This window comes from Pezoporus flaviventris, unplaced genomic scaffold (genome assembly GCF_033815535.1).
Source record: "Pezoporus flaviventris isolate CSIRO_AGI_PZ_B2104156 unplaced genomic scaffold, CSIRO_AGI_Pfla_v1 ptg000005l, whole genome shotgun sequence".
NCBI classification, from domain to species: Eukaryota; Metazoa; Chordata; class Aves; order Psittaciformes; family Psittacidae; genus Pezoporus; species Pezoporus flaviventris.
Genome location: NW_026892553.1, coordinates 11225650 through 11250491, shown reverse-complemented (window position 1 = coordinate 11250491; position 24842 = coordinate 11225650). Strand labels below are relative to the sequence as shown.

Here is a 24842-nt window from a genome sequence, read left to right as displayed (position 1 = left end):
CACCTGTTTTAATAAACAGCCAATTTTCTAATGCTCAGTTTATGCTCACAAATAGCATCTGTTTCTGGCCAGTTGTCTACCTAGTTGTCTACCTGTCCTTCTTAATCGGTGAAAGCCTCTGTTGTGTAATGAATGTTGTGCCAGTCTGATTCATTTTCTACCCGGAGATGGGAATTACCCACTCTGCTTTCTACCCTTAATATCCCTCTTGAGGGAATTCATGGAAAATAGAAAGTCTGCTGGAACAGTTCCACTCTTCCTTCCAAACAAATAAAGCAGTCAGGGCTTTGATATGTACCTGAAATAAATACATTTCTAAAGCTGAGTGTTATTAAAATACCATGTTGGCTGAACGGTGAATAGTGATGGATCAGTGTAGCACCCAGGGCATTCCTGCTGGGGATATTGCTTTTAAAGTTGAGAAAAGTGCCCAAACCTTTTTAGGGGGGGTTGGATGCAGGTGAGAAACAGAAACACCTCCCTGACCCCTGTCCGTCAGTACCACCTTCTCATCTAAAAGGGGCTTGGGCAGCTGATCCATGCAAACCTTGCATCACAAGCACTGTTTCCTATGGGCTTTGTAGAGAGCCTGGCATATAGGCAATAGTGAAGACTTATGGCACTCGCTGTTCTTCCTCAAGAAGATTTTGTGTCTTGTGTGGGTTAAAGTTCCAGATCTACTACTAAATTCTGCATAAAAAAGACCTATTGCTGGGTGTACAACCTTACAATACCAATAAAGGAGAAAATAAAACTATTACACTATGTAATCTCTAAATAACAATCTGCCCTCTTCTTTGAAGGAAACAGAGTAGTGGGAGAAGTAGTGGTGATAAAGCTGAGTGTTTTTTCTTCCTTCCGTGCCACACCACTAAATGTAGAGATGCAGTATAAGTGGATTCAGTTATTAAACTGGTTTATTGCATTTGTTATTAAACATTCCTAATGGGGTTGCAACTAAAGACCAGTGCACTTAGGAATAAAGCAACTTCTGACCTCTTCCCACACATGTAATAAGTAAAATATTGTCTGCTGTGCAGTTATTACAAGTAATAATAAATTGATGATACAAACAAACAGGCAGGAGTGAGGGACTAGAGAGGCAAAGCTATAAAATAGTAGGATTTTTGCAATTTTAACCTTTCAGGAGCAGTAAATCAGCTGACCATCTACCCAATCCAGTAACTTGAAACAGCATAACAATGTAGCCAGGGAGAAGCAAATCTAACACAGCAAAAGTGAAGCTGTGACTTAAACCTTGCTGTAAATTTTTGTAAGCCAACCTGTGCTTCCTGTTAACAAGATACAGTTCCTAATTCTTTAATCCCCCATGGTAATTCTGCCTAGCAGATTGTATTTGATGGTCATGTCAGACCAGTGAAAGCCAGTCCAAACTGCTTGTGGTTTAATTTATGTTTTGTAGAAACTGACCTACCCAAAGTGCTAGGAAAACAATGTGATTCTGTGGCCCCTGATTACAAAATGTGATGGAGCTGATTATTCATAACCTGGCAGCTTTCAAGGCCAGGTTGGATGAAGCATTGGGTGGCATGGTTTAGTGTGAGGTGTCCCTGCCCATGGCATGGGGGTTGGAAATAGATGATCTTAAGGTCCTTTCCAACCCTAGCTATTCAGTGATTCTATGATTCACCATTCACGCATTCTTACATTGCATTTTCAAAAGGAAATATTCATTCAGTGCAAGCAGTTTGCTGGGTGAGAGATCAGGCAACCACACACTTAAACCTCTTCTGTAGCTGAGCAACTGGCAGTGGGAGATGTTTATGTTTTGAGTCCATAATGCACCGTGACAAGGGAGGTCACTGGATAGAAGTAGGCAAAAATAAAATTAAAATTGAATAAAAACAACTGAAGCCTGAGGACAAAATTGCAATGTTCTTGTTTTATTTTTGAGACATCTGGGCTCACTGGGGTCTTTTGAATGTCTCTCACCAAAGTTGCCTATTAAGTACCTTGAAAGCAACTGATGCAGCACAGAAGGGAGTTGGCTGCTCGCTGTGTACTGAGCAGAGGTTTTTCATGTCATCCATCATTCACAACATGCTGCAGTACTTCCAGAGCTTAGTGAACTTATCTAATGTAGGGTGGAACATGACCAAGAGCTGTGTTTGCAATGTGTGCTTTGCTTTCACTCTACCTCTGAATTGAACGTGATGAGGTGGTTTCCAGTTGTGGGTTTTAGTAGTGTGGTCAATCCTACAGAATACTGTGTGGCTGTGCACGCTACTGTTTAGATTACACAGAATTGCCATTTTTCAGAAGTCTCCAATTGGGTATCTATAAATCACAAGACTGACATATCAGACTCGTGGGGGCTTTTGTTTCTTGATTTGTAGATTGCACTCCACCCGTAAGTCATTAGAACTGCACTTTGAAAAGTACTGTCTGGCTTCTCTGTATCACATAGTGCCCATGTTAATGGGTTGGAGTTTTTTTTTTTGGCTTTCCAGGTCATCTCACATCTTGCTATTCACATGATGGAGAAAAGACTGTATAATGATTTACTCAGAGTGGCAGTAGAAAAATGGAGCTGGGTATTGCTTGCTTACTAATAGTTGTCCGTCCTTGGGAACTAGGAATGGATGAGCTGATCTCTTAAGACACTTTCTGGTTCAGTATCAATTGTGTTATAGTTTAAAAAGCTGGAGATTTTATAAAGACTGACACTCATGGTAAAATCCTAAGATGTTGATGAATTTGGCAGTGAATAGCATCTTCTCTCTCCCTGTTTCATAGACTGGTTTGGGTTGGAAGGGACCTTAAAGCTCATCCAGTTCCAACCGCCTGCCATGAGCAGGGACACCTTCCACTAGCCTCCAACCTCCGTCCAGCCTGGCCTTGAGCACTGCCAAGGATGAGGCATCCACAGCTTCTCTGGGCAACCTGTTCAATGCAGTTAATTTGAATTCCATAATCAAATTATTAAAATGGCTTTTATTTGTCTGCTTCTTAAGTATGCTTCTCACCTTTGCTATTAGTACCTGAATCACTGCAGTCATCATGTGCACAGGGGTCTTCTTTTCTCTTTTGTGAAGCAGATGGAGTTGTTGCTATAGAGAATGAGGAAATAACCATTTTGTCCCTTGACTTCTAACAGGTCACCTGCAGGCCATGCTCAGGGACATCTTGCAGCTGCAGCAGGTACTTAAAACTGAAGCAGTCTCTATAGAGTGCTCTCAGTAAGCGTGTGCCTGGTGTCTGGATTATTTAAATTACTGGCAGACAGACCTAACTTTGACATATTCAGTGCTTAGGTTTAGGGAAGAATCTAAACACTAAAATTTGTGGGGGAACTGTGAGGAATACAGTGCACAAATCTCTTTTCTGTCACCCCTTCTTGGGGGAGAGGAGGCTGTGGAGCCTGTTGGCCTGTGTCTCAGACTGGCTTCCACCATTCATGAGAGCACCTCTAGGACAGCTTTGTGGTGCTGGAGTCATCCTTTTAAGGTTTAGTGTCTCTTTGTCACATCAATATGAGTTTTAAAAATCATTATTCCTTGCAGATCTTGTGCTCACCTATGAGAACGGTGTCTGTAGAATCCCAAAGCTGCCAATGCCCTTGCAGCACATGCACTACGGAGGTTACCTCAAGATTAGTTTAATGATAACTTCATTTCTCTGCTTGCTGTTCCTGTGTCTTGCGAGATTAAAGTCAAACTTAATAGAACCATTTTCCAAAAGAAAGCAAACAATGATATAGCAAGCCCATACCCCATCGTTCGCCATTCACACTGTGGACAATGGCATGATTATGTCACTGTCTTAACAGCGAACGTTGCCTCTAAATTTGTACATTCTAAGGATGGAAAACGAAGTGGCTTTTTTCTGATAGAAGAAAGGCTGATCGTCTTTGATGTCATAGATAAATGCTTGGATAGTTACTTTTTAATTGCTTTATTGCCAGAAGTTTTCAGTGAAGCCGTAAAAGAGGAAAAAAAATGATCAGCCTAATTGTCTCAAGATGGATATGTAATGCATAAATCTCTTGTTTAATGGATCTAGTAATAGAACACCTGTTTCAGTTGCCTTTGCTCCATTCAGAATATGAATGAATTCTTCTCTAGATGTTCACAAAGAGAGAACACAATTGCACTATCAAAAAATCAGTGATTTTTCTTTTTACTTTTTTTGCTTGAGTTTTGTTCATTCTTGTCCTGTGTGTCAGCCAATCTTGGTACATTTAACCTTGGGAAAATAAAACCACTTGGTATGATGTGTAAAGCCTTGAGTATTTTTGTTGCCCAGGTGTGTTTTAAATGAGAATAGAGAGACATGCACATTCATAAAGCATTGACTGATGCCTGAAAAGTCAGGACTGAGCTGCAAGGATTCCTTTATGATTCCTGCCACCCAGCTCTGTGTCTTCCAAGTGTTACTTGACTTGGGCAGGTTTCAGTGCTGTAAGGGTGTTTGAGCCCCATAACCTGTCTTGTGATTCTGTATGTTTAAAAAAATAATAAAATAAAAGGGACTGCACAACTTTGTGAGTTTGGCCTTTTCCTATTTGTGGGCATGGGGACTTCCCGAGCCATTTCTAGAGACTGAATTTCCATAAGTTGAAACCTTTGTTTTTCCTCTTGCAGTGTTGTTGAGTTTTTTCTTGCTGATGTTTTTGGGTGGTTTTGTTGTATTTGGTTTGTTTGTGGTTTTTGGTTTTGGTGGGTTATTTTTGTTGGTGATTTTTTTTTTTTGGGGGGGGGGTTGTTTGTTTTGGGTTCCCCCCCCCTTTTTTTTTTGTTGGTTGGTTTTTGTTTTGTTTTGGGGTTTTTTTGTTTTATTTGCATATTTTTCCTGAAGGAGAGTTTATTTAAACAGTTAACAGCCAAAAGTGCATATATTGCTGGTTACCACGTCCCACTAACACAGGTAACTTCTATGTCACGCTAACTTGCAACCTTTTGAATTATGAGTAGCCTTATTGAGATGCTGTCCTCTGCTGTGTGGCCTGGCATGATGGCTTTGAGCACATTGGAAAAGTTGTCTCTGTGCGGCTCCTCCATGTTCCCTGTAGTAACTGTGTTCCAAAGATGTGCATTTTCCTTGTGAAAATGGATTCCAGGGACCTCTTTCCAAGGCTCAGCACCACAACACTAGGAATTTGAGACTCAGAGGGCTTCTTATATCCAGAGACCTCATAAGCCCCAAAGATGAATGGATTATGTAGTCTGGCAGGCATTAAAATAGCAACAAACAAGGACGGTGGAATAGGAACAAATGAGCATTCAAATCAAGATGTTAAGAATAAAATTAGTAAACCCATCAGGGGATATAAAGATTTACTTTTTTTTTAACATTCACACACCTATGCAAGGAACCTGGCCAATAAGCAACAAGAAGGAGAATGGTACATTCATGGGCTTACCTTCAACCTTGTCAATAGGATAGATATCTGGTGAGAATTATTTTCATGCTGTGAGTGTTAAAATCCATGTTTATAACCTATTTAAGAGCAGATGAGGGGAGGAGGAGCCATCTCTCAGAAGTGTCATTTCCTGATTCTGAGAACCTAGAAGCAGTTTCTGACGGGTGCCTATTGATTGGTGCTCTACCCATGGAAGAGCAGGATGGGGAAGGGGCTGGTGTCTCTGCACACTGTGGTTTTGCACTGAGGAAGAGGATGACACGTTACGGAACTTTTCTCTTTTAGTTAAGGGCTGGGGAAGCTGTTCCATTGTGTTGCATTTCATTCCCATCACAGCAAGCTGGAAATCACAGTTCGTCAGCAATAAAACATCCCCCTGAAGTACTACGTCCTTAGCAGGGAATTTATGTGTCAGCTTCATCCTGAGCAGCAAAGAGGAATAGACCAGAGTGTGAAAAGCTAGTTGAGTTTAAGTAGATGTAGGAGGCATACAATTTGTCAATCTTGTTTCCACATGATATGTATAAAGTCCAAATAGGGTGAAAAAACCCTTCTAAATGTGAGCAGTACTGCATATCTGCTTTATTTGTCACTGATGGTGTCATAACACTGTGGTGCTTATGTGTTATGCCATAGTTTCTGTGGCCATACCCAGCCCTCTACTCCCATTGCCCAGAGAGCTTGGTTTATGTTAAGTCTCCATAGTATCGTTTGGTCCGACTGTCATGCAACAATCACCAGCTCTGTTTTAATAGCTGGTTTTATAGCTGTTTTAATCCTTTCCCCTGGATCTCAGCTTTATAGAAGCATCCACTGGTATTTCGTGCTTATTCTGTCTGCTCTGCCAAAAGAAGTTAGATTGTCAGGGGTGTGGGGATGCAAGAAAGATAGAGACCCACCAGTTCCTGCTTTTCCAAGACTGTAGTAATCCAAATGGTTAATAGCTCTGGGATGCTTTGTTACATTGAGAATTTTGCTTATTTTTTTCCTTCAATTTTCTTGCAGTTTTAGTTGTATTGCTTGTGATGAAATTAAGATGACTAATAGAGTGGCTTTAAAGGAGCTACATTCAGGGTTGACAGAAGTGCTGTAGTGTGTCAGTTTACTGATACCGCCTATCAGTAAAAATTGCAGCTGAGAATTGGGAAAAGTTATTCCTTCCTTCAGTAAAAAGCTCAGAAGCCAATAGTGAAAAAGGCTTTGCTCCTGTGTTACCACTGGCATGAAGATAGTACATTACTTAGTAACATGGATGTACCAGACAGCAGCCACTGCAGTGCAGTTGAATTAATCATGCCCCTAAGAGTACAGGCGATTAAAGGGATGAGGGAGCCTGCTTGGGAAGTGTTTTGGCAATGCTGCTGTGCCCAGAAGGACGAATACAATCCCCAGTCATGTAGGACTGGAGAAATGGTATTTCGTCTCTGGCATCTTGATGGGATCCTTACAGCAGCAGGGTTTCCACGTCTGGCTATTAGCACTTCAAGGAAGCTAAGTATATTGAGGGCAATCAAAGGAGACCTGTAAGAAAGGCTGTAGAGCTGGGAAAAGTAAAAGTCTGCTGCATCTAACACAGTGCCACGTAGCTTAGTCTGTGAATTACATATAGAGGGAATTGAAATTTGATGATGGAGAGCTCTTATATCCATTAAGCTGAAGTGTATAACAAGATCTGATTACTGTGTGTTGATGCTAAATGAGTGTATGCTAGACTTACAGCACATGCTTTTACCAGGGAAGGTAATAAAGCAGTGCAGAAATTCATCATCCCTTGGCTCTCCATCAGCGTTGATTCTTAAGTTAAGAATCGGGCTTTGCCCAGTTCTAGATATGCCGCAGTCTAAACTTATCCTGTGGCTTGTATAATGAGAGAGGTTGAAGTGGGAAATCAGTGGGCCCTTCTGCCTCTGTCATCTCCAAAGAAGCTGGATGGCCAGTGTTAATCTCGAGCCCGTAGTTACAGAAGTGACTTGATGTTCAAAATGCTGAGCATCCATAGCCCTTTCAAAGTCAACAGGTTCTGGGCTTTGTTACATAGCCAGAGTGAAATGCCTGGTCTAAAATTGTTAAATCTGTAGGAATGCTCCATTATTTACAAGTACACTCTGTAGAGGAATAGTAGATGAGAGAAAAAAGCCTAATTCAGGATAAAGTACCCTGTTTCTACTAACTGGTCAAGCCTGGACAAGATGGGGCTTATGTACTATAGGACTCCCCAAAGTGTCTACTAGGCCGCCAGTTTTGTTTGCTGAAAGCAAACTTGCAATAGATAGAAATCTGGGAGATGCACCTGCATGGCAAAGGGGTAATTTAATACTACTACTTGGTTTTTACTGAAATAGTTATTCCAGTGCATTCCCTGCTATAGTTATGCTAATCTAAAGGTATCTTATATTCCAAGATAGTTTCTTGTTCTCAGCGTTGATTGTCTGTGCTTGTATGTAAAGATTCTAGGGTAATATATAGTTTTAATAACCTCCTTTGATTGTCTGAGTTTACACAAAACAAATACCAGATTATGCTTGCTTTTTATGTGCCGACTCTATTTCTGGTTTTATTTCTCTATAAATAAAGAGCTAAGCTCTAGTTATGTATGCCTAAATGCCTGCAAAGAGGGATTTGATTCCAGAAGTTGTTGTTGTAATGCAGTTAGGTCTGATGTTCTGCTAGCAAATTCCATTTTGAATCATTTTAATGTAGGAGAGGAAAATATGCTGTGAAAGTTAGCTGTTCCTGATGTTCAGAATAACCTGTTTTTTTCCTCCACTCTGTATTTTATGAAGGAAGGCGTCTAAAAAGAAACATTTTTTTAGCTATTCCCAGGGAAATGGAAGTGCATGGTCTGATTCTGCCTCTTATAAGAGAAAAGTAATAAATGAATCTCATGGTTTGCCTAGGAGCCTGTAAAGCCTTATCCTGTTTAGTAAATCTCAAGTTTGGTCTGTATTATCTGACAGGTGAGTTCATAAATAGCAGTGCCAGGAATGGATGTGTTCATTGTACCTGGTGGGTTTACTGTCATCTGCAACTTCAGGTGCCGAGATATCCTGATAAAATGAAAAGAGTTGCTCATAGTTTTTTTACCTGCTTTTTTCTCCTCAGCTTTTAATTGTTGCATTTTAGGCTGTGGCTTTTTTTAACATAGTGTTACCAGACTTTCGTGTCTCTGGAGGCAATATGCTTTTTCCCTGTTTCTCAGAGGCAAAGAGCTACCTCTTCAAATGAATGGCAAACTGCTGGGGAAATCATTAAATCTGGACCTGGTATTTTATTCAGGACTGTTAATGACCCAATTTTATTGGATTCAAGTGAACTTTGCACAAGGTGAGTTGCTGCTTTTCCAGCCCTCTACCACTTCCCAACATTCCCATCTATTGGAGAAAATGATGCACACCTTAGCAGAGCCATTGCCTTATTCAAACAGCTCATCCTTTTGCCTGCAGTGTACTGTCATTGGGTGTTCAGACAAAAAGGGTAATTCATTATGACAAAGTTGTCATTAGTAAGAATAAATTAGAGTAATTACACTGTTAGGTAGATCCAGAGCATCCTACATCCATTGCTGTTTTGGCCATGAATTATATGATTTAATGGAATTCTCCCAGTCCCCAAAACAGGAAAAAACAGGGATGGGGAATTAAAGCTTAATAGTTATGTACAATCAAATTTTTAACAGTCATGAAAGGGATTTCATTTAAGTATAACCTGCAGGTCCAACCATAAAGACAGTGGGTAGTCAGCATATGTTCTTCAGGGACCTTCGTAATTGTAGTTCTGTTCACTTCTTTTAGCACTGCTCTCTGTTTACCTATGCTAGTTGTCAACATTTCCACATGCTACTCAGAGAATAAGGAGGTTTTGATGCGCATGAAGAATTCATAGTGCTAGTGTTGAAACCTCTAAACGTCTCAAAAAATCATGACGATGTTTTAAAAGTTGTGAATGCGATTGGGCTGGGGCTTTTGTCCTTTTCCAGGGACCCCAAGAAGGGGTTTGGTGTAATTTAGCTATTCTGAGATGAATAGCCTTTAAGAAGTAGTGAACTGAGAATGGTGTAACAGCAGGAAAGAAAGTGAGAGATGGGTCAAGATACAATAAAAAGTGGGGCAGGGTTGGAGAAAGGAATGAAAAAGCTGTCTGGGGACAAGAAAAAAAGAAATGGCAGAAAGACAGGAGGAGAGAAACAGAAAACTACAGAAAATAAAAGTGAGAGAATTAAGAAATGTCTCTAACTGGCATCCAGCCCCAGAAGAGCTGTTCTAAAAATCAGGTGCATAAATAGGCTATGTCACTTCTCCTGGCCATTTACTCAGATGTATATGTTTTATTAAAGTCCGAATAATTTCCTACAGTTACATTCAAACACTGCATCTACGCTTGCCGCCCCCTGAAACCTGTCAGGATTGCTTTTGAGACTCACAGCAGACCCTGACTCCTCTTATCTTACATATTTATTGGCAAGTATGTGTAACTTTCAATTAATCCGTATTGGGTGTATGTACAGGGATGAGTCTACACATACACATGCATCCTCAGGAGTGCCCAAAGCTGTGCCACAAGGAGGGCAGGCAGTGTTTGTATGTTTGGGTTGTGTAACTCTTTTCCTAACAAGCGCAGATCATCTCTCCATTTCTTTGCCTTGAATCACGCAGTATTACAGTTATCGTTGATTATTGCCTGTGAAGTTGAGCATATGGTCCTAAAAGGGTTCTAAATGATTTTGTTTTCTATTTTATTGTTACCCATCTGATACATACAACCAGGCAGCATAAGGCACTTGATTCTCTTCACCAATCCCTTGTGCACAGTATTGAAAGAATTCAAAGCAGTGCATATTTTAGCTGTCCTTTAGAGATGAATCATTGCTGTTTATGCTTCATGCAGAAGCTGGAAAACAGATTTCTGCATATATATGATATTTTGCTTGCAAGTCAGTGTTTAAAACTACAGTTACATGAGATTTAAATCTAAATTATTCTCCATTTGTTTAAATCTGAGAAGAATTTTTAATTAACTATTCAGCGGTAAATCTAAAGGGAATGAGGGAGATACTATAAACTTGGCTTTTTAACCATTTCAGTATCATCTCTTAACGTGGAGAAAAAAGTCAAGATTCAGAGCAGTGTCTTTCTAAGTGGATGTACCCACAACCCTGAAAACATTTTGCATGGGAGTTCACAAAACTCTCTCAGCTGCTATCTTCGCTTTGATTTAGGCTAAGAATTCAGTGTTAAAGGTGAAGTATTTGCCCTGCGGAAGTCAGGGATGGAGCTGGTACTAACAGCTGTCCATGTATCCATACGGACAGCTGAGCAACAGAATTCTGCTTTTGGGCAGTTGTAAGTCAATATACACAGCCTGACCATACGTGATCGGTGTTTCACATGCATATATTCATATACGTACACTGTGCTTCTGGGAAGCTCTGTATCCATGTATTTGCCTTTCCACAGTGAGGTTCTCAACTTGTCCTTTTATTTATTTATTTTCCCTTCTTTAGTCAAATGCCAGATAGTGGTTAAGGAAGCTGGATAAATCACAGAAAATAACTTCTGTTCCTCTGCCTTCATAGGGAAGTCACTGTAAAGCCTTTTTTTACTTATGTACAGTATTGTGTTATCTGCATCTTTTCCTCACTGTAATCTCTTTTTCTGTGTCAATTATTAAAAATTCTGGCTTTCAAACAGCTACATAAATTTCTTCAAACTTCTCCTGACTCAAAAGAAAGGGAGGAAGGGATTAAATGGAATGCTCAAGCTTCATTCCATCGTCTCACAGAAGTGTTCAGATAAACTGTGAAATAAATCTTACTGTCCTGTCAGGTCATTTCAATAGCTCTGATATTATTTATGGTCTCATCTGTCTAATCCTCATTCAGAAGTAATTGGAAAAGTTCCCCTTCATGCTCCCCGCCAGCCAGCTTGCATGATCTTTAGAAGCAAAAGGTGCAAATGCTTTTACTTAACTTCAGCTCATTTAAGGGGCAGGGATAGTGCAGCAGGAGTGCATGGTTATTCTCAAATGATGTTAATATTGAATGAAGTAAAAGCTTCTGGAGACAATTCACCCCATTTCAGTTCTGTAGTAACAAATTTGGAAGTCGGCTGCTGCTGCATGAGCTTTTCTGGTACAGGATTTTTAAATTTCCTTTATAAATGTGATGCTGTGGGGAAAAGAGGTGCACTGGGAATGTCTGGTTCCCATTCTGCTTTGAGCTGTGAGATTTCAAAAGGCTTGGGGGACAGGCTATCAGTTTGGGGTTTGCTTTATGGGTAGAGTGTTTTGAGGGAAAGAGATAATTCCAGAGCAGCTGATAGTCCAGAGGAGATCATAAGGGAAAGGAGGAGGAAAGCCTCCAAAATCTGGTCTGCTCACTTTTGACCTTCAGCGTTGGTGACTCCTAGCCTAAATCTGGGCTTTAACCTGAGGCCGTTGTTTCATTTTAAGCCAAAAGTTGTAGTCTATCCACGCACCCCAAGGGAGCTTGTGCCAACATCAGCTTACACACCCTGCTGCCCACTTCCCATCTCCTGCAGGCATCACAGTAGAAGCAGAGCTGGGCAGGGACACTCAGCTGTAAAGACAGGGTTTTTTTAAAGTGAATGTCTGGCTATAAAGAAATCCTTGGAAAGTTATTGGCGTATCATCTGTGCCACAGCACATCAATATACTGAAGAAAGGAAAGGAATTAGCAAACACCATTTCAGTCTGCTCTGAATGCCCTCTCCTTCCTATGCTTTGAACAGCTCCTGGAGGAAGAAAGTGATATCGGCTTTATTTTCTTGAAAGGCTTCAAATGCTTGTGAGACATGGATTGAAACAACTGGACTGTTACTTCTTGAAGTATGTGTACTAAATAGATTATTTCTAAATACACTCTTCTGGTTGTTGGATTTTTTTTTAATTCCCCAATACAAAACTCAGCATCACTGAGTTTAATATTATAGCAGCATGAGAAAAATAGTTGTCTTTTTAAATAAGGCTTTGCTACAGGTAATGGTTGGAAAACAAGTATCTACTACTACTTCTTTCGGACTAGCAAATACTCATACTTCCAGCAGATATTCTCCTCTGTGCCCAAGAGAAACTATTATATGCTGCTGCATGAAAGACTTTCATTGTTTTTAAATGCAGAAGTCTTTCCTGCAAATGCTTTAAAAATTGAATCTCATAATCTGTTTCCTGCAGTTTAGAATAGTGTTAGGCAGCTTCTGTGCAGGTGTTTGCTGTTTTTTTGCTTTTGTTTCAGTTGTCCTACTTTGATTCTATCTGAAAATACCCTGGTTTGATGTCATCCCATACATTGTGTCACTGCCGTAGTTGTGACTGTCTGAGATGGCATGGTGCCTACCCTGTTATGCTCCATAAAGGCAGAAGTTAGAAACTCAGTATAATCTTAGCCACTCACTCTTTTCTAAGCCCTTTACAAATGGACACAATATCAATTGTCATGTATATTACACTCTGACGGATCATGAGCAAGAGATATCTCTCATGCTATCATAATTTAGAGTAAACTACATTTCTAAGTTACTTTTCTGCACAATAATGGGAAGGTGGTGTCAAACACATGGAGTTTTGCTTCTGTTTAGTGGGTTTGGTAATACACAGATTTATTAGGGCAAATCTTGAGTGTTAGTTATTCACCAATACCCTAGTTTATATTGTTCTATTTTAAACAGCATAGTTCCCTGCTTTATCATGTAGCAAGTCAGATTCTGGCACTATTATATATACTGTGGGCATCATCCCACAGTATTGTGTTTACAAAGATCACAGATATAGCAAAAACTGCAGGTAGGTTTGGGGGTGAATGGGTGCAGCAGATGTGGCTGTAGGGAAGAGTCTGCCAACTGGTAGCAGTTTTTAGTGAATATTTGGTGCCTTGCCTGATCAGACATGATCTGTTTATCAGTGGGCACCCCTCTTCTTTAGCAAGTCAGGTCACTTACTGAAGGAAAGGCAGTGTCTTTGGCATCAGAGGGGCTAAGATCACCCCTCAGGTTATTGCAACATAAATCAAAATTTTGTCCTATAAATAACAAGCTCATTCTTCAGTTAAAACTAAGTGGAAACTTCTAGTATGCCCAGCTGCCACCCCTCATTTAACTTCTTCTCCCATTTACTTCACAGTGACTGTTAATTACATAGTTCCTGTTCTCTTCTCTGGCATCTATTTTCCAGTGTTTTGTATGAAAGTGGTAGATAATATGGTATGTGTGTCTCCTTGGAGATTTGGCACTTCAGAGAGCAGAGTTGTAAAGGGATTTGGTGGTAATCCATATTGTTTTGAATAGTTTATGACATTGGTAAAAATAGTTGTTATGCTTTCATGGAAAATTGCTACAGGTTTCATGCAAGTGTTGAATTTCTGATAGTCCTTTGCAAACTCTAAGGAGTTGTCTTGGGGAGGGAACAAACGTGTCATAGCTCTGGTTATTTTGGTTTTTATGCTAAATATATTTTAAGGTCATAGAGTAGCACTGATGATATCAGTGTTAGTGAGATGAGGCCACTCTTAAGAAACCATCTCCAGATACAGTCAGTTGCAAAACACCCAGAGCTCAGCAGTCACTCCATATAGCAAAAGATCACATCCTGATGTAGTGGCTTCCTTCACTTGGACCCACTTTTAATGCCAATAAGATGAAGATGAGTAAACCTTTGGACCCATATTCATAGCATTTAACTGGAACTAGGATGTAACTGCTACACTGCTGCTGCTCTGCCCTTGCTGCTAAGGGTGGTGTGGTAGAGCTGAGAGTCCTGCTAAGGACCTGGGCCCACATCTGTGACTTGGTACAACCTGGTCGACACGCAATGAATTTTTTGGGAAAGGGAATGATAGCTTTCTCAGGCTGTCTTTGAATCATATGCAGTGTCTGACAAAGACATCTTGGAAAAAGCACAAAAAGACTACGTGAATTTAGAAGTGCAGCCAACTCACGGGATAATTATGCCTGTGTCTTAGCTGCCATATTTTATTAGTCTGAAGGAACAAAGGAGACTGACGACTGCTGAATGACTTTCAAGGAATCAACTCTATGAGCCATTAGATACTGACGACATCGAGCTGATGAGACAAGTAACAGAAAGTTTTGGCTATAATGAGAAAGGACAAACTACTGATGTGTCACTTTGATCTCATTTTAACAAGGTGCAAAATGCTTCACTGTGTTTTTACATCATCGTATCTTTAAGTATTTATCTTAATGTGAAATTTATGGAAGTCATCAGTACCATTAGTTGAGAAAGCTAAAAGTTTCTGTTTGATTTAATCCAGAGATTTTGATGGTTTAGGTATTTGAGAGCTATAGTCAGATAGAGAAAGGCTAAATCCTGACCTTTCTTGTAATGAGTGGCTGAGACAAAGAGACTTTTCTAACACAGTCTGCCATGCCATCCCCTCCACAAAGCTTACAAGTTAAAGTAGCATCCTACACCCAAGAAGTAAGGTCTGGCTACTTGAAACCATGAAAGCTCTCCTATGTATGTGTGTGCATGTGTGTGTGTACATATATATATATATACACATACTTACACACACACATATATATATAAACAAACAACATGTGTATATATATATATATAAAAAAAAAATGTGGGTGTGGCTAAGCGGAAGTGCTTCTCTTCAAGTAGTCAGCATATGACCACCCTTAGCTTTCATGAGCCATCCTCCTCGTGTAAAACCTCTACTTTCCTCATAGGAGAGATCCTCCTCTTCCATGCTTCTCACGCCTTGTGGAGCAGGCAGGTATTGACTTTGGCTTTCTAGTGATGATTATAGCTAGCACGTCAACAACCTAGGAACCAACATCCCAACTTACAAATGCATTTGTGGGCATTTATGGGATCTTCTCTGTGTGGAAGGAGAGATCTCTGCCAGACTGAGAACTAATAACCTGACCCTAGAGGCTGCATGATGCCTGAGTAAGTATATTGCAAACCCAAATAGATATTACTGTTTGGTTTTTTTTAAATCCTGGCTGTATCCACTGCATTAAAATATGTGTCCATGGTAATTAGAAATATTAACACACTACAGAAAACTGACATCATATTTCTGTGTTCCTTGTACCAAAATAGATTCCCTTCAACATTAAAGCGGTAATCTCAGAGGTATTTGTTATTTCCAAGGAATTAATGATCATTTAGTCAGCTAAGTGCCCAAGGCAAAGCAATAGGGTTTAACACTGTGCCAAGTGGTAGCTTCTTGTAGGAGTGACTGCTTTCAAAGAATTAACATTATGCAGAATGCTTTCAGGATGTGCCAATCAGCTCAGTGGTTTACAGCACTAATAGTCTGCTTGTTTTTCACATCATTTATCCTAATGATTTATATGCTGCAAGTTAGATTTACAAATCTAATCACTTCTAATAGATGACCCAATAATTATCCAACCACTAAGTATGTGAGATTACTCTCAGTCCAACCACCCCGCAGAGTTGTGTGGTTGATGTTGGAAAACATGCCTGAGGACTGACTCCTATAGGCAAATAGAGCCTCTGTTTCAGAAAGCTGAAGTTACTTAAGGTCCACTGAAATCAGTATTTCTGTTTTCACGTAGAGTGGCAGAAGTTCCTCTTCCATATCTTTTGTACTGCATGGGTAGTCCCAGGACTGTTGCAGAAAATGTTGTTGTACCTTATTCAGACAGAACTTTTAAAGCTTAAGAGCATTTAGAAATGCCATTTTGAAACACCCCCGTGCCACAGGGGCACCTTATTTTAAAATGTCACAACATCCTTGGGAATGCTATAACTGAAGAATAGCTTCAGACCTTGAAAGTCTTAAGACAAAGACACTGCTCGGGAATATCGAGGCTGACTGATCTGTTCCCCTAATTTCTACTCAGAGAACACTAGCTCAGTTCATGTTCACATGAATATAGTGTTATATCACTTACTATCTGCCTTTATCTGAAAACTGCATATGGAATACAGCTTGTGCTGTCAGGTAACAGTCCAAAACATGACTTGCCCTCCTCAGGACTATTTTGTGTGGATGTTAAGACCCAGTTCTATGTGACTCCTACAGGTTCAAATTTTGTTAATAGAAATGACAATCACTTTATAATTTCCCCTCATGTTCTGTGGTTTGGGATTGTCACTTTATTTTTTTTTCTACTATCCACAAATATGGCATGGGCACTTCGTGTAAAATTGATGCTATCAACATATTTGCACTGATATTGAAGGCGGCATATCATACGTTCATAGTCATCTGATTTAAAGTCCGCATTTGGCATCTGCAAACCAGTACAAATTCACTGCTTTAAATTTGTTCTACTTGTTTATGATCTGTGCGGGCAGCACAACCAGTTTTATGGAACATGGCTCATTTACTTGGCTCTCAGCCTTGGGAACAAGAGCATATCCTGGCTCATTTGACAGAACAAGGACTGTCCAGCACAACCTGACAAAGCGATGAATATCCTCCCACACCCCTGCCCCAGAGCTGGAGTAAGTCCTGAACCATTTTCATTCCTATGTGTAAGAACAACATGTAATCTTCTACATTTGCTACTAGTTCTTTCCAAGTACAGCGTATTTGGTGGATGCTTTGTGGGTGTTCACCTTAACTAAATAGTACTACAACGTGGTAGTCGATTTTCTGCTTTATAAGCAGTATTCATATTCTTGGCTTATTAAGATTGTTGAGAATTCTCCACTATAAAACACTGTTTTAATTTGACTTCATTTAATGTGGATAAAATGTAATCTTTGAACTCAAATTTCCCATTCAGGGGGAGTATCCCCCAGACAAACAATTTAAATCCAGTCAGCTCACATGTACCTGGGAGCAAAGCAAAATAAAATATTCTGTTTATCTAGGGCTTTGCAAACAAAACTTGCTGGTTTGGAGAGGAAAGTTAACATGGATTTCAGGAATGTGTCATTTGGTGTTCCTGGAAAATCTGTTCGGTTTGACCAAATTACAAGCCTTCACAGTGCAGATGAACATCCAGCCTCTTACAGGTGTTAGGTTTGCTGTCATTATTTGGGGCTTGCTTACATGGACAAACAGTTGGATCCAACCTCTCTGATCCAGCTGGCCAGGCAAGGACTGGCTGTGGTGGAGGGGGTGGGCAGCTGAGTTCACAGGGCTGCTGTAGGAGTGAACAGGTTTAAACTTGTGCTTTCACTCTGTCTATAGAAAGGCACTTTGTCCTAGACCCAGGAAGAGGATAGAAAACAGCTAGTGCTAGTTGTGATTTATCTCACCCAGTGGATCTGTTGTCTGGAGCCAAGATAACCTCTTAAACAGATCTGATGATCCCAGATGAGAACAAACTTGGGGATGTTGCCGCCTTTGCCAGTGTGGATTTGCTGAATCCCACTAGACTCTGGGATGTTTCTGTAGTTCTAAGAAAGGATGTGGAGGGTTCCCACTGGCCATGTAAACAGAATTTCCATGATGAGAAAATGGGCTTGTCTTCATTAAGGGAGAGGTAAATAATCTTAAAAATAGTCTTGAAGTGGAAATGCACCAAAAGCCAAAAACTGTTTAAAAGCTGGATTGAGGACAGACTTTCTTGTATTTAGTTGAATAAATTCCACAGCTACACAGCAGTTGTTAATCCTGAGCTGGATTATCTGTTTTCACCAAATCATTCCTCTTCTGGCTGCCACTCAGTGCTGGGCTGCACTGTGAGTGTCCCCCAAAGCTATGAACTTGCCTGCTTTAGACGCAGCTCCTGGGGAGGAAGAGCACTGCCTGGGTCCATTTTCCCTTCCTGGCAAACGCAGATCGTTAGCCTGAGTCAGAGTTGCCTGTAAACTTCAGGATAATATTTGCTCTGCAGTTATTCTTCCTCCAGCTTTTAAAAATGAAATCGGTTCCACACAACAGTTACTTATCATTTAATGGTTTGCATTTGAAACTTTCATTTATTGCTGTGGCAAGAGTTAATGTCTTCATCATGTTATTAATCTTGGCTATTTCCTGCGTACAAATGCATCATTTGATTTAAATGTCTAAGACTTCATTTAGAACCAGCAAAATTTTAAATGGCATCAATCTTTCCTGCATTTTTACCTTTTAAATATTAAGTCAATCCCTTGTGAGTAATTTCTTTCTCATTTTTTTGTTGTTTTGAAGTCAGGTAATAATCTCCTTTGGGTTTTGTCCTTCCAAAGTAGGTACTTTTCATTTGAATGAAGCTAGGATGTCTTGAAAAGACTGTCTGTGATCACAACAAACCTATTATGCGTTGATACAGAGAGTCCTGCCTCCATTGTTGAAGGGAATAACAATAACGGTACGAAGCAGCTCAGCAAAAAGAGAAACGGACCAAAAAAAAGCCCCAGCTGTAGACATGCAGGAGCTGCTTCAGGTCATGTGTCAGAAGTCAGCAACAGCACACTGCTCAGCAGGAATTGCTTTAGCTAATGATAGTAAAAGGAAAGGCAGGACTTGTGGAGTGGAAAAAAATGAAAATCCCCAACTGTTATCAAGAAACTCCCAGGCTAAGGGATGGGATTTTCAACATAAATCCAGTTGCTGTAGGAGTATGAATATCCCTGGTTTTTCAATGGAAACCAGTCTTCAGATTGCACAGGTGCTTTTTGAAAATCCTCTTATAAGATATTTACACTGGACAGAACAACATCTTCCCTGAAAACTGTGGGGTATATTTATTGCAATTTAATAATGTAAGGAAAGGTCTTAAGAATTGCTTTTTGGTCCTAGATATGCAGATAGATAGTGCAACTGCATTTCACTAATGCTAAGTGAATTTCAGTTTTCTTAAACAGAGGGGTCTAAGGTATTAAACACCATCTAGAGAGGTAAGGTTCAATCTGGGAAGCAGCATTTAGCTGAGATATTAAACCGTGTGGTGACAGTGCTCCTGCACTGCCCAGAGAACACATATCCAACATGTTTGCAAGTCGAGGCCTTTTTGAATTTTTTGCTACAGATAATCCCTGTGGTAAAGGGCTACAGTTTAAATCTGGTATCAAGTTGATTCGGTTTTGGTTTAAATGTTGAAAAATATTTGGAGCAAACCTTCTTTTTCACTCCTCAAGAGAGTGCGACCTAAGAAATCTTTTAATTATGATATTTGTGCGTGTGCATCCAGATTTGTACAGTGGTGACATCTGCTACTGGCAATCAGCTTCTAAAGAATAATAACAATAATCATGTACAATGGATTTAGGAAATCCGTACTTTAATTCAATCTGCTAAGTGTCACGTTTTATTACAGTATTTTCACTCACTAGCAGTAAGTTTTGTCTTTGTTCTTACAACAAAATTAACCATAACCTGGAGCAGAATTATACCTTACATTTGCTTTACTCTGCTCAGAGCTGTTGACTTAGGAAGTGCTTTCATTCTGCTCATAATCAAACTTAGTTTTTACTAAGATTCATAAGCCTTCCCTTTAGAATCTGCATGCTGCCGTTCACCACAGTCTGAGCCGCATTATAACACTCAGGGGAAACCATGTGTAAAGCTGTTGAACAGTTATATGCATTCTCCTCATGGAGGAATAATTATGTTTTATGAAAAAGGGCATTTTTGTGTTAAAGCAATATTCTTAATATTCAACTGTTGTGCAGTGGGATGGGACCTCTAAGCGCTACCATAGTGCAAATAACTATTTTGTGCTTGAAGTGGCATGAAAGCCTCACATGGGACTGGGATACCAGCATGCCAGGGACAGCACATCCACATGGATGAGAATCTGCTGCCCTCTCCATTTCATAGGAGAGACACACAAGTTTTTGCTACGAAGCATGACTGGGCTCTGTATCACTTCTTCCTGAGCTCCTGTACTTTGGAACAAGGCCTCCCCAGTTCTTGATATACTGTGCAGTGCTGCCTCCTCTATCCAGGAGGAAGTTGGGTTTGAAAGCCTGAGCTTTAAATAGTTTCTGGGCGGTCCTGACACTGGTGTCACCTAACTCGTTTGTCCCCAGGCTCTAAATCTGTGCAGCAGGCGAAACTAAATAAATAATCGGAGTCTTTCTGAACTATAAATGTAACCAGCAAATAGAGAAGAGTTCAGTGTCCTATAATAGAATGTCTTTTCGCTGACTAGCAGAAAGGGAGTGACTCAGCCTGACTGTGTACACACACTGAAATAGACTTTTCAAGTTTGGAGACAAAGGCCTTTACATGCATTTATAAAATTGCCTTTAAAATGCTTGTGAATGAGTTAATCACAGAGTCATCTGATTAGACATGAACAACCTCCCTATGTTTTATGCAATTAGGTCATCCCAAGAGAATCATAAAACAAAATAGGCTTGGATGTGTCATCCGAGGGTGACTAATAAAAAGTAGTTGAAAACAGTGCAATTAGGCAAATAGTGCAAGTAGGACATTTTCAAGCCAACTTCACTACTGTGTCCTTCATTTGCCCCACCAGAGCCTGATCTTGTAGAAGTTGATGGAAAAAGCTCATCTTTGCTTGCACAGGTCCAGACTAGGTCTCTGCTTTCTCCTTGCTCCTCTTCATTCCCTCCCTGGGGCTGTCTCCTCCTCTGCAGTAACATTTTGAACATCTGAGGTTCACAAAGTCTCCACTTGAAGATTGTGCTTTCCCGTGAGCCTGTTGAAGTGGGAACTGCTGCAGTGGGGATTTGGGAGAGATTGCTTGCCACTCAAAATCAGAGCTGTAGGACTCTGGAAAACAATAGAAATGGCACAACTGCCACAGTCATAAGTGTGTGTATCAGTAGCAAGAGTAAGTGCGCAGCTGTACCCTTTCCATACCCTTGCAGTTCTCCAGGGTGGTTTTGTTCCCACTCTGTAACAGCCAGCAATTTCGGTCCTGTCTTGATCTTCCTTCCCCGCAGCTCAGCCTCCAAACACCAGCTCCCAAAGTGCCCCATTCTTCTGCCATGCTGCCATTTCCCAGCCTGTCTGCAGAGTCCCAGCTCCATTCTCTTGGACTTTCAAGATGAAGTGAAAGGCAGCCAGTGGTCAGCTTGAGGGAAGGTGCTGGGAGTCTGCTTTAGGGGACAGTGCTTGATCAGACCTGCTCGGGCTTTGTTCCTGTCGTCTTAGTCACTGCCTGGTGCCTGGCTCTGTGGGATCTCTTTGGCCAGTCCTCCTGACACCTTTTCACCATTTAAAGAGCAGGGACATGGAGGACATACAGCAAAGTGATTGGGTTTGTTCTGAGAGTCAGGAGTCACATGAACGTAGACAGCTCTTTTGTAAAGTATGTTAGAGGAGGATTGAACCTTCTTACTTGCAGGCTTTCATCTTATGCTAAATCCCAACAATATGAAGCTTTTGGTAAGCTATCATCATTGTCTAGATGTTTGTAACCTACTAAATGGGCTTTCAATTACTAGCTCAGAGGCTGAGACATCAAAGGGAGCATGATCTTTCTAGTTTCCCCACAGCTTTAATTGTGAGTGGCACCTAATCTCTATCAATCAGCTGTCAGACATGATGCTGGGAAGGAAAAAGCCTGCAGACAGCTGAGAATTAAAAAGAAACATGCAACTCACTTGATTACTAAGGTGCACCAATCAAAGACACCGATCTTTGAGGTGTCTTTCTCTTTGCAGTCCTAAGAGCTTTGTTTTACAGCTGTCAGCTTTACAGGATGAATGTCATCTTTTCTGAGCCTCTTTTTCTAGTGATGGCAGTTGTCCGGGGAGATAAGAATTACACAGACTGACACAATTGCTGATATGAAGAGGCTTTAGATGGCTTTCTCACTACTGCTGTAATAAAATAGCAGGAACCAAGTCCAAGATACCCTGTAGCGGATTTCTAATGTGTAAAAAAAGCTGCCCAAAGTAAGTCAGACGTGTGCCAAAAATTTTGATAGTTAAAAGGGTGTTGGTGAAGGAAGAGGTGAAGATGTGACTGACTGGTTGCTACACTGCTATATGGTTTTGTACCAGTGGACGCCCTAAACTAGGTCTGATTATACTGAAACGTGTCCTTTACTGTTACAGGGTAGTTTATCAGTTCTAAGTTCAGTGCTGGGTACTTTTGCAACTTCTTTTTGCAAATACCCAATAGTATCTCCTCTAGAAGAATTTGCCATATCCTGTTGGCAGGGAAGGACCTTGTGAGCTGTAATCACAAAAGATTGGCAGCAGTCACAAACTACTTCCAGGCAGAGGTCACCACTGAGTTCAGTTCAGGTTCCCAAAAGATATGAGAGCTCGGAGAAGGTAGTGGAGCATCCTTTGTCTCTACTATCCAATACAGAATCAGAGGAGAAGGCAACTGGCAGCTCATTTCTGGTTTTGGAAGATCCTCAAATATCAAGCCAGATTCTCAGCCCAGTATTAGTCATCCTTCTGACACAATTCATATTTTGGGGATAAGAACACAAGCAATCCCAAGTGAGTATGCTTTGGTATATGAAAACATCACAGAATTGTTATTTTATGAAAATTCCATAAAACCCCCATGCCCTCAAATTAACTGTTAACTCCTTCGGGACTATATGTGTGACCTGTCTTCCCTCCTGTTTCATGCATTCATTCTAATGTATCCAGAGAGACTCTGACAGGAAAGCACTTCCCTGCTCAACAAAGGTTGTTAGCATGTGTTTAACTTCTGTTCTCCACAGATTTAAAATCGGGCACTCATAACTGCTTGAATTGAAACTAACTGGGTGCCTGCTGTTTTAGTCTGTGTTGGGATGCATCGGCCACATGGTGTTTGGCAACATACGTCAGTGATTTAGACATCTGTGGGAAAAATTAATGGAACACCAAGTACTAATTCACTCATACTTTACCAAACATACCCTGGAGTTGTTCAATATGATCTGTTTTGTTATGCTGAATCTTAGAATTAGGCTGGCCCAAACCATAAGAAGTGTTATTAATAGCACTGCGTTAATATCATGTACTGGGATGTGCATAATCGGGTCATGTTAAGAGTAACGTAAATGAATTCCAACCACGCTGGCTGGTGGCACTCCGTAATTCCAGTTTGTCCATGTAGTGCGTCACTGTTTTGCAAGTTAGGGATTCTGGGAGCTTGAGTTTTGATGCTGCCAAAATTTGTCTCAGAAGGCTTTTGATGCACTGTAGTTAAATGAGCAAGGAGACAAAAGAAGAAAAAGCATCTTTCATGGCTTTTTCTTATTTTCTAACATCTTTTCTACTTTTTGGAAGCCAGATGTAAGTGCTTTCTTTACAAATGATGCCTATGGATTCTTATTCTTACCAGGAATGTAAAAGTAATGTGTTCAGGTCTTAAACATTTGTTCTCCTGTCAAGAACAGCTCCTCTGAAATCATTCCCCCTAGAGAAAAATATGAATAATCTTAAAGAAGACATCTGTAGGTGGAAGAGAGCTGCTAAATAAGTAGTCCTAAGAAAGAGAAACGGTGAGCTGCAGCCTTCAAGAGCTAGAAAAAAATTTTTTTATATAGACACTAACTATGGTTTGCTATTCAAAGGGATGGAAGAAGGGAGCTAAGGCTATACAAAAATCACTTCCTCAGAGACAGAGATTGAGGAATAAAGCCTGTTGCCAGAGTTGAAGGGAGAACTGAAAATCTCATGTTTGATTCAGAAGTTGCTGAAAAGAAGAAAAAGCGTAGATTTGGACATGGAGTCTTTTCAAGAACTTGTTTGCTAACATCTCGCTGTTTTGGGGGAAATAAGGCGCTGACCCCTTGGCATAAGTAAAAGCACAAAGTGACCTGAAGACAGACTATGGCAGGCTTGGTCTGATCTTACTGGCAGTTAAAATTTAAAATAAACCCTTTCCCTGTTTTGACATAGCGCATTACTCTGTTGGGCCAGGTTATGCTCTTCTGATGCCTTTGTGTGTGCTCCAAACCAGAGCATGCTGAAGAATTTTGTGCTGTAAAGAGGTAAAGTCAGTGGCTTGGCATCAGTAATGCTTCCCCTGCAACAGGATGCAGGAGTAGGAATTCAGGTGCTCTTTGTGATCTTCTGCATGAATGTGGTGCCTTAGCAGAAGACAGAGCCTGGGTAACTGGTACGTAACTAAAGAGGTGGTTCCAAGTGCTTTATTCCACTAATGGCAAATCCTGTAACTGCTGAATTCATCTTCTTGACAGACCAGTAAGGCAGTTTGAGATGGCACATTACAAGTAACCCAAAAAGACGAGGCTGCAAGAAAACTGCAACTTGCAAAATGCCACAGACAATAAAACCAGAAGCAAAAAGGGGATGGGAGTTGGTGCATTCACTTGGAAACTAAGCCAGTGAGGATTATATAAAAATAAATAAAAACCAGCAAAACATTAGAAAGAAGCTTATTTCTATAATAATATAAAATGTTAAGCACAGATTTACAAGCATAAATAAGAACTCAAGTCACAAAATGGGTAGAGGCATTATACCAGTGACATTAAATAGATGAAATAGCAGCAGTCAATTTGATAAATAGTTTTTGTTTGCTACCTGTGAAGCCAAAGAAATTATACTGCTTTAGGGACATGTTTGAAAAGAAGTCAGAGAAATATCTACCTTCCTGCCACTGCCAGAATGGACC

General features: G+C 40.4%; 1 protein-coding gene across 10 annotated transcripts in view; it reads left to right on the top strand.

Annotated features, from left to right (window-relative positions):
- Positions 1–24842, top strand: part of IL1RAPL2 (interleukin 1 receptor accessory protein like 2) — a 373489-nt gene that overhangs the window by 277615 nt on the left and 71032 nt on the right. The window lies entirely within an intron of this gene.